The sequence below is a fragment of the Limulus polyphemus genome, unplaced genomic scaffold, assembly GCF_000517525.1.
Source record: "Limulus polyphemus unplaced genomic scaffold, Limulus_polyphemus-2.1.2 Scaffold485, whole genome shotgun sequence".
Classification (NCBI taxonomy): domain Eukaryota; kingdom Metazoa; phylum Arthropoda; class Merostomata; order Xiphosura; family Limulidae; genus Limulus; species Limulus polyphemus.
In genome coordinates, this window is record NW_013666095.1 from 153,718 (window position 1) to 167,212 (window position 13,495).

A 13,495-nucleotide genomic window follows, 5' to 3' on the forward strand; every position below is an offset into this window, starting at 1 on the left:
CATAAAAACAACCAGAACAAACGGATAAAAGTGGTGTTTTTCGAGTGAAGATTGTGCAATTTTGAAAAACACGTTTAAAACAATTACGGTATAATCTGAGTTTCCTACATTACAGCTATGACAAGTCACAACTACTCTTATTAAGTAATGTCAATGATATCTCTGAGTTAAGGTTGTATATACAATAAGTGAATGCCACCATTCATGTGATCTGATATGCAAATGAATACTCCTAGAAGTCCATGCCCAAAAATGCTCATTTGATACTACTACAGAATTAGCCCAATAAATGATCAGAAAACGTTTGTTAATAAGATGTGTGATCACTTTTTACAGAAGTGCACGTCGCACGTTGATGTGGTGTTCTTAAAATGGGTGAAATAATGGGTTGTTTTGGATAATATGGGCAACTCCTCCATTAGCCAGTTCAACTACACTGCTTGAAGTTGAAACATGTACCGCCTTCCTAGAGCACTCCACGTATTTTATGATAGCTTCAAATCCGTTAATCACGCACAGTACACTTACTCTACACATTCGTCTTTCACGAAATATATCACGGTAGAGACGTGTGAGTTATCATACATTATAAGAGTTCCTGACCAACTACACCTACATATGGCATCACTAAAGACTGTAAGATTGCAGCTCGATATCTCGTGGAACCTATCGGTTAGTGTGGCAACCAATACTGATTCCTGCCCAAACCAGTGTCTTTGTTCTGAGAAACACCGGATGGATTTGATATCGGACATTTTTCGAATTCATATACGTCTCATATCTGGTTGCAATGTGATCTGTTTTTGTAGAAATGTAAAGAAGTTGACCCTGAGCCCAACCACTCTCCAAATGTATACCCATTTCATATCTGGTTGCAATGTGATCTGTCTTTGTAGAAATGTAAAGAAGTTGACCCTGAGCCCAACCACTCTCCAAATGTATACCCATTTCATATCTGGTTGTAATGTGATTTGTCAGTGAAAAAAACGAAGTTGGAATTGATCTCGACCACTCTTCAAATACGTACACATATCATATTTAGTTGGTTGTAATCTGAAACATTATTTGTATGTAAAGTTTGTTTGTTTGTAATTAAACACAAAACGACACAATGGGCTATCTGTGCTCTGCCCAGCACGGGTATCGAAACCCGGATTATAGCGTTGTAAGTCCGCAGACATACCGCTGTGCCTCTGGGGGGCTGTATGTAAAGTAACCATTCTCTTTCACATGTTCTTGATTACTACTGAAAGTGGGCTATTTCTGGCGATGAGTTAGAGAAACAAACACCATTGTTCGTCTCGAATAAAGGGTAACCCTATAAAGCCTGTTTATAAATGTTTGCGCGCTTACTTATATAGTTACTGTCCTGAGCTGTTCATCCAGCTTGCTGGTTGCGTCAACTACATATTGTAAAATATAGGTTGTCAACATTCTACATTATTTTGTCGTCTAGTTACTACTCTAAGCTGCTGATCCAGCTGCAAAGCTGGGATTTGCCGGTTGTGTCGACTCCATATTGTCAAACAGCGCTTGTTAATAATTTTCTACATTGTCAAGGTTTCCAATCGATTGTACTTGTGAACTGAAAACCAGTCCACATCCTGTTAACTACCCATTGTGAGACTTGAAGTCTTCCTGCAACGACTTACTACGTTTAACCGGCTTCTACCTGAACTACTAGTCTCCCCAAAGTGACGTAAGTTTGCCCCCGCAGGTGTTGTTGGGGGGGGCGAGTCAAAAGGGGACCGAAGACCTAAAAAACTTAAGAGTTGCTGACAAGGTGAATAAATGTAGGGGGCCCCATTAATTTTCGTGCGGGGGCATCTTTTGTAGTTACGCCACTGTCTCCACATCATGATAAAGTCCAAATATCTTTGTTGGGGTTCTGTTATTTTGTTATTATCAATTTGGATTTCTTTACACAATATACTGTTATTCAAATTAGCAAATGAGAAAACAGTTTTCCTTACGTCTATACACCACTGCAATGTGAAAATCCGATCATGTGGTCACTCACCTTACACTTATTATGACAAAAAAAAAAAAAAAAAAACTAATAGGAGAGCCATTCACTTTAATTAAGAACAACAGATGTGCCCTGTCATATCTAAAATATCTCCAATTACCTCTTAATTACTTTGAGCAATATAGTTCTGGCTTCTGGGATATAGAGGAATATTTTCTACACACGTCCGCAAAGGAAGAATTACGGTATACCGCACTTTCCAATCATAACTTATATAGAGAAAACCCCTATCTTATACCAATTTGTTCAGGTATCTCTATCACCCCTAGAGATGGGATCGTTTTTCCCTTTCACTGAGTGAACACAGACAAAAGGCCAAAGGAACATAAAATTCTAGCCGTTGGTGTATTTAACCTTTATTTAATAAAAAGAATTAGCAAATCCTAATGACTTTTCGATATTCGATGAACGAGAATATCACAATTACATGCACGACACCTGCAGGTAAATTTAGAAAACTACTTAAATATATCTTAGTAAAGATATGTACTTACTAGCTATTTTACCTACAAACTACATCTTATATAACCGAATGCATCCCTATTTCCAACTTGCCCTACATGCATGCAGAAACAACCTCGTAAAATTATTTAAGTTAGTTGATTTATAATTGTCCAAAGACAATATTAGGATAAACTAAATTTTCTGATTTCACATTAAGTTTTTTGTAGATCAACCGTATAATAAAATTTCGTAGTTTGAGTACTATATTTGGAACAAAACCAAATAAATGAGTTCGGCTTCAAACATTTATAAGTACTTTATATGATAATATCACTTACCCTTCTTACCTATCATAAAAAGAGTGCGTCGTCCTAAAAATACATATCCCGACGTCTTCAATTATTAGGCAAGACAAATTCTCAAACGTCGAGCATAAAACAGTATTTAATGATGATCTTAGACTGTTTTTAACGATTAAAAAGAAAAAGAAAAATGACAAGGTGCACATAAACGTGTTTTTAATAAGGTTTTTCCATTGTGCTAATTACCACGAAATTACTTTCAACTGGGACAAACGTGATTAAATGCGTTCAGTAGACGGTACAGACTAACAGAAGGAAAAGAAAAGGATACATATCTGGTATTTCCAAGACACGAAACATGGATTTAGTCTCGAAGTTATATTTTGACAAACTGAAATTCAAAATCTTTGACTGTTAAATAGTTTTTATTTACTAATGAACATTAACAGTAGAACGTTTTAATGTGGATATTATAATCTTAGTTACATAATTTTGAATAGGTGGCGTCGCAAATTCGTTCATGGTGAGTCAGCGGTAAGCTTGAGGACTTTTAACACTAAAATTCGGGTTTTAATTTCTTCAGTGGGCTCAGCAGAACTAACCTATTGTGCAGCTTTTAAAAATAAACAAATTAAACTTTTTAATACTTCACGTAGGATATGTCTACCTGTTAAGAGAAAATGATAGGGTATTATTACTATCAATGGACCAATTTGCGAGATTTATAACTAGCCTTGCATTAAAATGGAAACTAATGAATATATCAGTTGTGAGGTTCTCCTAATATGAACTATGCATTAAAAACTTAGTAAGTAGTTTCAAATATTGCGATTTTCTCAATACTAGCTATAAAATGGATTTTCTTACGCAATACAGGACCCCGAAACAGTTCAAAATGATAGATAGCGTTCCAAAAATGTAATTTTCGTTCGTTTTTTTATGCAATTGACGCTGCCTTTAATATCACACGTGATATTTAATGATAATGTTGGTGTAGATTTAATGATGTAAATTAGGATTAATTTCAATTTCTAGAATATCCTCAGTGAAAATAGAACAGTATTAATGAATGACAATAAAACTGGTAAATAAAGCAAAGAAAACGTTATTTGTTGTATTTAACAGGAACTAATGATACCGAGAAAAATATTCTTAGTACTATTATCAGATACTTCCGCCCCCCCCAGTGGCACAGCGGCATGTCTGCGGACTTACAACAATGTTATACATTACGTTCCAAATCCTAAATACATATCTTATAACGAAATTATGCTACTAAGCTAATATACAAAAATAATTGTTTGAATAAGGATTATGCTATTTGTGTTAATTTAATATAAATTACAATTTATGCTGGGAGATGGGGCCACCAGCAATAAACACTACTATATTTACCGGAAAAATCATTTCCTGGGTTGCAACGTGCCACCACATGTCAGATGGTGTTATATATGAAATCATTTTGAAAAAAAATAATGTTTGTTTATTCTGTATCCGTTTTATTTTCGTTACCACTATTTATCACGTTTCTTTACTTTTCTTATAAATGAATAAAGACAAGATTCCAAACTTATAGCTATAAACTCTACTAAACTTCAACAGGTGCCGCCTCTGCGCTATGTCTTACATTATCGACCACGCACATTATTCAATGGTTGTTTAGAAGTAGGCTTAATACTCAACCTTAACGTAATTACTAGTCACTGACCTTAAGCTCATATGAATTATTTTAATGAAGAAAAGTCCACCAGTTGAAGGAACTATCTGTACTAAATTCGTCAAGATTTTGGCTTTCATTACAACTCTAATGCTGAGTCTTCATGGCTGTGAGTGCTCAGTGCCGTCTGGCGACTTCCAGCATCTCGACAAGAGTATTTTTATGTTAATTCGTTCTCGGTACCAGCCAAACATAACACTAGCCCGATTACCTTGTCTTGTCAGTTTTCCCAGTAGGTTAGACCTTGAATGCAACTGTTTTCCACATGGGGGCGCTAATTTCTACCCAAAATGTGGTGTGTAACTTCTGCAGCCCCAAGGCCAATCCAAGGTAAAATAAACTTTAGAAAAGACTCCATGGCAGCTATGTTATGTTTACGACATAGGCTGACACATAAGTCATTAAAAAACAACAATATTGGTTTCTTTACACGAAATCGTATAATAGTTCCTTAATATTTATTACTCTGGCCAATTTCATCATACTGAAACATAAGATATCCGGTTATTTTAAAAATATAGACATGAATTTAATCCTTTTAGAAAACAGTCTAACAAGAAAGTATTCACTTTTCTATTTTTTGCCAGTTTACATTTTGAATTAAAAATTTTAATCCCATCTAAAAATAAATCGCATAAGGAAGGTGACACACACTCAAAATTGAAGGTGGGGTACAATGATTCATTGTTCTTGAATATTTTTGATCTTGTGTTAAGAATTTTATAATTTTGCGTCGCTAAATTGCAAATCTTGAACAAGAAGAGTCCATTTTTCCTGAACCTTTTTAGCTTTCTGTAAAAAAATAAATGTGTAATTCATATTGTTAAGCTACAAATCTTCAGGGATCTTAAAGTTCAGAATTATTACTCAAACAGTAAAAAGTTAACCCTTAAAACTTGTCAAAATTAGTATTTCAATTATTTTTAAACAATAATTTATTGATGTAATTTATTTATGTATTGCTTTTGATTTATTTTTTATGTTCGCTTTGTGGTACTCAAGGGCTATTTGCACTAGCCGTTCGTAATTTTGAACTCACATATGATAGACTAGAGAGAAGGCAAGTCAACAGTATATACCACCAAAGTATACTTTTGTCTGAAGGAATAGTGGGCGTTTTATTTTACAACTCGACAGTACGAAAACGGTTTGAGGAGATAACATGTCTTTTAATTATTAGTTTTTTATAATCCGATTTGAACTTCTTATTAATTACTTAACTGGAAGTTACCCAACGTTTTATATATGAAGTTACAATTATGAATCTATCATGATTGCTTCATCTCTCCCTTCCCCATATATTTATAGTGAATAAAGCATTCTAGGGAAAAAATGACATGCAATTAAGAAACAGGGTTTTTGCCTTCATGGAAGTATTACACAGTAAAGAAAAAAAAAATTTACATTTTATGATGAGAAAATTTTCTATTAGAAACGTATAATTTGAAAATCATGTGCTATGTGTTATAAAGCCATTTAATATGTATAAGCAGAACTTAAATCCCTTTATGATAAACTGCTACAGATTACCTATAACTAATCAATAAAAAAATGACTGTCGTTCTACTCCCAAATTTATTTTACAATATATTATTTTAACCCTATAATGCTATTACGAATTTTGTTTCGCATACCACTGTATGTTAGTAAAGTAATATATGATTCAAAACGCTTTTATACAGTTTTTTCTTTCTTATTAATCTTTTCCCGACCATTCTGAAAGATAGTGACTTGTAATTTTGATCTTGTTAGATAAAGATGTTATATAAGTCAAAAATACGAGGTTTATTGTTGTATGATACATGTTTAACACCTATGTATGACGGCAGTGGACAGGACGTGACCTATAGATCAGTATGCTCATACTGTGAATTCGAAAGTTCATGGTACACAGCGCTTTAGCACACATACACACACACACAAAACAAAAAAAAAAAAAAACTCCACACTTTGGTACCATCGCTGCACTGTAAGAGAAGTGGTCATATACTACTGTTCAGTCAAACTGTAGTAACCCAAGAGTTGGTGGTGGGTGCTGTTAACTAGCTGAATTCTCTCTAATCTATCAGTTCTATATTAGGAACATCAAATAAATGGGAGACTGACGTAAAATAACAGTTTTGGAACATCGTAGCTCACTTCAAGAAGTGTGTTAACACTTTATGAAACACTTTAAAATATTGATGAGTAATGATAGCTGAAAACAATTTCTTAACAAAATATTTCACATTTTTATTTCTTTATGAAAATAATAATAGTCACTGGCAAAATATGAAGCTCTATAAAATATGAAATTGATTTTATTTTTAACAGGTATAAAACTATCAACATGACTATACAGTCTTCATTGTTTTAATTTAAGTGTTTGTTAGAGGACAAATGACGTTAAGATTAAGTAAGTATTCGTAGAAAACCTAGAATATTTGTGAATGTTAATGATCGAATAATTATGATAAATATTTAAAAACAAGGTGAGTTTCTTAAGATATATAGTCAACAGGAAAGGAGCATCTACAGACCCATTGGAGACTGGCTCTATCCAGAATTGGCCAACACCAAAGAACCTCATCAGGTAAGAGGATTTCTTACTATAATCGTTTTGTAGATTATCCAATACACAACTTACTTGAAAAGTCACATAAACTTTGATGGACTGCTGATTGCCAAGAAATACGGCATTAACTAAAATACTTGCATATTTTATAACAAATAAGATAATTATTATTAAGATGGATACAAACACACTTAGTGCTGTCAAACTGAGAAATGCATATTATATTAAACACCTACATATGTAACTTGTGTAATGAGACAGGTTCTACGGACATCATGAACGATTTATTAGAACAGCAAACAATTTTATCGGACACCTGTAGAAAGATGTATAATTCAGCATTTCACCTATCACGACAAAACATTACCAAAACGTATATAATGACAAAATATAGCATCAGATTACTACAAGTAGCGTCTGTAGCCATATATTAATTCATATTAAACAATTAGTACCTGATTGGTCCTCATCGTACTCTGATAACCTTTGCAAGGTGAGGTGGCGATGAGGTTATTGATGTAACCCACATTTTGTCACTAGAAGGCGCTGCAAATCAGCTATAGTTGCTGGTTTAGGGTTGTAGTTAGCAATATTGTCTCAATGTGATGCCTGTAGGAAGCGTCATTCACCTTTCCCTGGAGCATATGAATAGCAGTTTTCCACCATGATGAATAGCTGCTCAACCATGTACTGCACCACCTCCTGTGTATTCCGTGTGAGTAAGGTAGTCTTCCTTCATCTGTTCCCCTGGCAAACAATGAACACGAATCCTACCATCAGCTTTAACAAGCCAAAAACTCGTCTGAAAAGATGACATGTTGCCAGTGTCCTAACTGTAAGATGGCATACTGTTTTGCCCATGTAACACAGTGGTGGTGGTGAATTCTGGTTAATATCGGTTTCTAGATAGCCTTCTTGCAAAATAACCTAGTTTGGCCAGATCCTATGCGCCGTTCTTCTGAGTACATTGGAATGAATGTGTTCATGTAATTCTTATCCTAAGGTGCTGCGAGACTTCTTTCGACCTTTATGTGTTAACCTGATTAAAACATGGTCATCTCAGGCATTAGTTTTTGGCATCTACCAGTAGACTTTCCTGGAACAACGTTTTCTGTAATCCAATGACGTTTCAGGATTCTGGATACAGTACACCTACTATTCTGGCAATGTCCATTTGCTTCATATCATTTTTGGACAGTCGAACAATTTGATACCCTATAACTTCTGGCACGTGACGAGGCAGGACTCTACATCAAGTACAGAGAAACTGTCTGAACAAGGCATTGACCTGTTTCACAAAATATTATAAAAGCACACACTTTTATACAAAACAGGTGTTTGTGTGTGTTTGATGAACAAATACTCAAAACAACTTATACAGACCAGAATAACAATTTTTATATGTTTATATATAATATGCTACTTTCTCTGTTTCTACTCGGGCATTTACTCAGTAACTAGACCGCGCATGTAGACAATAACATCAATATAGAACAGTATGCAAACATTTTATCCAAGACTGTACATCGCTCTGAGTGGAACATGGAAATTCTGATGTATTATCCTTAAGATCATATGTTATTGAAGACTATAAACACGTGAAAAGAGGGAAGCACAAAAGAGTAAATGTAACCAACCTAAAGTACAGCAGAGGATAATCCAAAATATGACATCCAAATTGATGATGAAGATCTAGTGTGGTCCAACACTCAACTGAAAAGCTAATTAGGCAGAAGTTACGAGTTTGAAACCAATTATTCAGTGGAGCAAGAATAGTGCAGAGAAACCTTCATAGCAAATAGTCACTCTGTATAGCTCAAAGACATGCAAGAGGGTTTGTCATGTCGAAAATGTCAATTATTTTACTTGGTAGATTTCTGGGTATCTGTAAAGAATTGGTGAAAATTTTTTAACTATTCTGTGAGTAGAAAGACAAAAAAAGTATGGACAACTACAGCATTATTGTGTTGGAGCACTACTTGAAAGAGTTGCTGTCGATGTGCTTCATCTTATGCCACAAAGTAACAGTGGGAATACACATGTCATGGTTGTGATGGACTATTTCACCAACAGCTAGAAGCAGATGCTGTTCCTAACAAGGATTGTTTGTTTGTTTTGAATTTCACGCAAAGCTACACGAGGGCTATCTGCGCTAACCGTCCCTAGTTTAGCAGTGTAAGACTAGAGGGAAGGCAGCTAGTCATCACCACCCACCACCAACTCTTGAGCTACTCTTTTACTAACAAATAGTGATATTGACCGTCACATTATAACGTCCCCACGGCTGAAAAGTCAAGCATGTTTGGTGTGACGGGGATTCGAACCCGCGTCCCTTAGATTGCTAGTCGAGCGCCCTAACCACCTGGCCATGCCGGGCCGCCTAACAAGGAAGCAGAAACTCTATAAAAAAAAATATTATTGTCAATGAATTTTTTTGAAGATTTTGGGTGCCTGTGAAACTTTACTCAGATTAGGGACGGGACTTCGAATTAATAATGTTTGCAGAAATATGTTAGATCCTTGGAATAAAACAGACAAAAACAAAAGCTTTTCACTCATCTTCTGACAGCATGGTGGCGAGATACAACCTACACTTTTAAATCAGTTAACTATTTATGCGGATAAACATCAGAAAATTTGACATCAATATCTTCCATTGTTATTTATAAGTTATCAAACAGCAGTACATGAAGCTACAGGGACACATCATCGACAATGTTTATGAGAGTATTTAAAGCGTCATTGGATATTTGTTATCGGTATCCAGAGGATAGCCACTCATGAGAGTCTTACACAGAACATGTAAAGAAATTAAGGAACACCATTAATGTGAAACATGATTTTACCTAGGGATGACTTAAATCAGCTAGTGATAAAATTAAAAGTTGGTATGATGTTAATGTTGATTTTCATCGAATGATACAGTGTGGCTGTACAATCCCTAATGCAAGAAAGGACGAACTCCAAAGTTAAGCAGGTGTTGGGAAGGGTCATAAATTGTAGTAAAAATAACCAATGATGTGGTTTAGAAAACCTAGAAAGACAAGTGACTCAGGCCAAAGGTCATTCACTGTGATTGTCTTTGGAAGTATGTCAATGAAATAACAGCCAACTTGGTAAGTACTGAGAATAATCTGCAAGCAGAAAGTCAACCTGCTGAGAAGTCCAGGGCCCTTGCTCAGACTACTTCCAGAGGATTGTAATGGATGAAGTTCGTTCAATCACCAACCTAGGAAGAATTGCCCCAGCGACAGCAAAGAGTGAAAATAATTTTCAAGGGATCATCCCATCTGCATACCATGAAGCTCGGAAAAGAAAATCGCCAAAAATACTTGGTGAATTGACAGTTTAGTATACAGTTTTATTTATGTGTTAGGATTATTCAAGCGATTTCATAATCCAAAAAAGTGCCTTGTTGTTGGCTATATTTTTATTATTTTAATTTAGATATTTGATAGAGGGCGTATGACGTTAAGATCAAGTAAGTTTATAAAGTAGTCCTAGAATACCTAGAATATTCGTGAATATTAATGATCGAGAAATTTTTCAAAATCTCTAGAAACAAGGCTACATTATAAATACGAGAATTAGTGAAACATTGAGTTCAGTTTCAATTAGTAGAGCTGTAAAGATTCAGTGAAGTATTTAGTTTTACTTCGTTCAGTGATTGAGAAGTTAATGAAATGTTCAGACCAATATCCGTTATCATGTATATTCAGTTACTTGATCGATTAGCCGAGAAATTGTATAAGTAAGTTTGTTTATACTTTAGTCGTAGTACCATTAGCGAGTAAATTTATGTTGAAAACGTTATTGCTGAACTTAGGCCTACAATTCTGTACATATGATACTAGCGGTAGCCTGTACCAAACGTTAAGAAAGTAATAAACTAATTTGTTATCGTTACGTGGAATGGACTTCACATTATTTTCACCACATAATTTAAAATAACACACCTAACGAAAGAAGGCGTTGAAACAATACGTTCCAAATTATCAAAAAGTCGTTAATATCAAGGATAATATAGAGATTTAACCAAATTTGTTTTTATTTCTTTGTTGGCAAGAATGTTGTAAATCACAAGAAAAAACAAGATATTTACGAACTTCCACATAATGAATGTAATTACATGTATGTTTATTCTGGACAAACTAAACGATCCTTAGTTGTAGGAGTCAAGGAACTTCAAAGATTTTGTAAACGGGCGTGGGGGAGGGAGGGGAATCAGCGATCGCACTACATGCTCACAAAACTAAACATTAAATTAAATGGAAGGAATCTAAAACTCTCGCTGAACAGCGTAAGAACACTACCATAAACAAGGACAATGGTCTGGATTTAAGAACACTGCTATAAACAAAGACAATGGTCCACTTTAAGAACACTACTATAAACAAGGTGAATGGTCCGGCTTTCAGAACACTACTATAAACAAGGACAATAGTCCTGCTTTAAATTAAGTTTCTCTTAGATCTTTAAATTTTGCTATGTGATTAATAAAAACATGTTTAAAGGTCGAAAAGTTGGGCTACAAGCAATGTAAAAATCATTTTACACTCAACGGTTTTTATCCAAGATTTTTTATTTCTGGCTAAAAGAAGATTAAATAATCTTACTTTGTGATAGTTGTATCTGGAGAAAAAACTGTACATAGCATTATAAGAAAATCTATAAATTTATCATGGCGGGAAACGATATGCAGTTTTGTATCTACATGTATTGAATGGTACATAGTCTTAACATGTCGTAAAGGTTACACGGACTTACTATAAGATTAGTATTTAGATAATGTTAATTGGTTTTACAATCTTTCGCGCTTGCGTGTATATGTCTGGGTGAAAAATTTATACAATCTTGTAACTTGCTTTTGGTATGTCTTGGTGAAAAATTTATACAATCTTGTAACTTGCTTTTGGTATGTCTTGGTGAAAAAGCTATAAAGTTATGTACATCCTTGCTACTAATTATATACATATGTATATATACGTTTGTGTGTATGATTTAACAACTTTTCTTTTATTACGGCTTTGAACACCGAAAGCTAGCGAAGCATTGAAAATCAATAAGCCTGATGCTCCTTTGAAGTCGTAGACATGTAAAAATAGCAGTCTTCTGTGAATTTTAGGCCTACTATCATTACTCTAGTGTTGCTATATCTGCATCTAAAAAAGAAAAGAGCCCATAATCAAGTACATATTGTTTAGCTGGAAATCTACAATCAGCATCAAACCAGTTCAGTCTCGCTAGCCGGCAGGTGGTTTGAAAACGAGCAATGCTAGCGGCAGAGTTGTGAAGACATAAATTGTTTTTACAGGTTACGTATTTTCCTTTTGGGGGGGGGGGGTAGGGGAGATGTATTCAACAGATTTTCTGATGACATATCTTAAAGTTATTGAATAGTTTAAAAATAAACTGTATGTACAGAACTCTATTTTTGTACTAGCAGTATTTTCTAGAACGGTACTGTTACGTCTCCGTTTGTTAATTAACTTTCCGTAACTTCGTTCCGACGAACTTTAGCGACACAAGTCCTTACTTAATAAAATTGGTTTATTCTTTCTGAATATAACTTTACCGATACACTTATTTTCGACAGTCGCTCTGTAACAAACGTTTTAACAACGAACGTTAACTTCAACAATACGTCTCTCTCTGACTGCAGTTCAATTACTCATTACCTACACACACATTATCGTCCCGTCACGTTGTCACCCTTTTTTATATACCAGACTACCCTATATCCAGTAAATGCTAGAGCATTCGCCAAGGTACAGGATAGTTCTAGAAAGCAGAGGGCGTGAGAATAGTCACGTGATCTCGCTGACGCAACAGTACTTATTCTGTAAGGACTGGCATGGCCTGATGGCTAGAGCACTCGACTCGCAATCTGCGGATTACGGGTTGGAATCCTCGTTATACCAAACATGACCGCCCTTTCAGCCCTGATGGTCAATTCCCCTCTTAATTGGTAAAAGAGTATTGACTACCTTCCTTCCCTTTAGTCTGTTGCTATTAAATTAGGGACGGTTAGAACAAATATCTCTCGTGCAGACTTTGTGAGAAATTCAAACGAAACAAGCATACTTATTTTCTGCCGAATTTTAATTAGATGATAAATGGGACTTGTTGACCCTCGCGAAACAGTCCCGCACTCATAAAGTGTAAGAGTGAAAGTAAAAAGGAATGATAAAAGTATGTCAACCACTCTATATCGGCTGCCCCCCTCCTCCCCGTTAAGTCTGTATTTTCCTTACAACGCTAAAAACTGGGTTTCGATACCCGTGTTGAACAGGGTACATGTAGTCCATTGTGCAGCTTTATGCTTAAATATCAACCAATCTAGTGCAGACGAGTCCTTTCGCCCAATACCAGAGCTCATCACACCGGCTAAGATAGGAGAAACACAACAGTGGTTTAAATAAGAAACCCACTTTGAGACTAATAATGGT

General features: G+C 35.2%; 1 protein-coding gene across 2 annotated transcripts in view; it reads right to left on the reverse strand.

Moving 5' to 3' along the window:
• LOC106458563 (tetraspanin-11-like) overlaps window positions 1–4,677 on the reverse strand; it is a 75,488-nt gene extending 70,811 nt beyond the window's left edge. Inside the window, exon 1 of one of the 2 annotated variants that reach the window (XM_022384811.1) lies at window positions 4,484–4,677. The gene's annotated coding sequence lies outside the window, so the exon portion shown is untranslated. Of the gene's footprint in view, window positions 1–2,820; window positions 2,843–4,483 lie in introns of those variants that run through there. The other variant, XM_022384813.1, reaches the window with a different exon arrangement.
• Window positions 4,678–13,495: the final 8,818 nt, after the last annotated feature.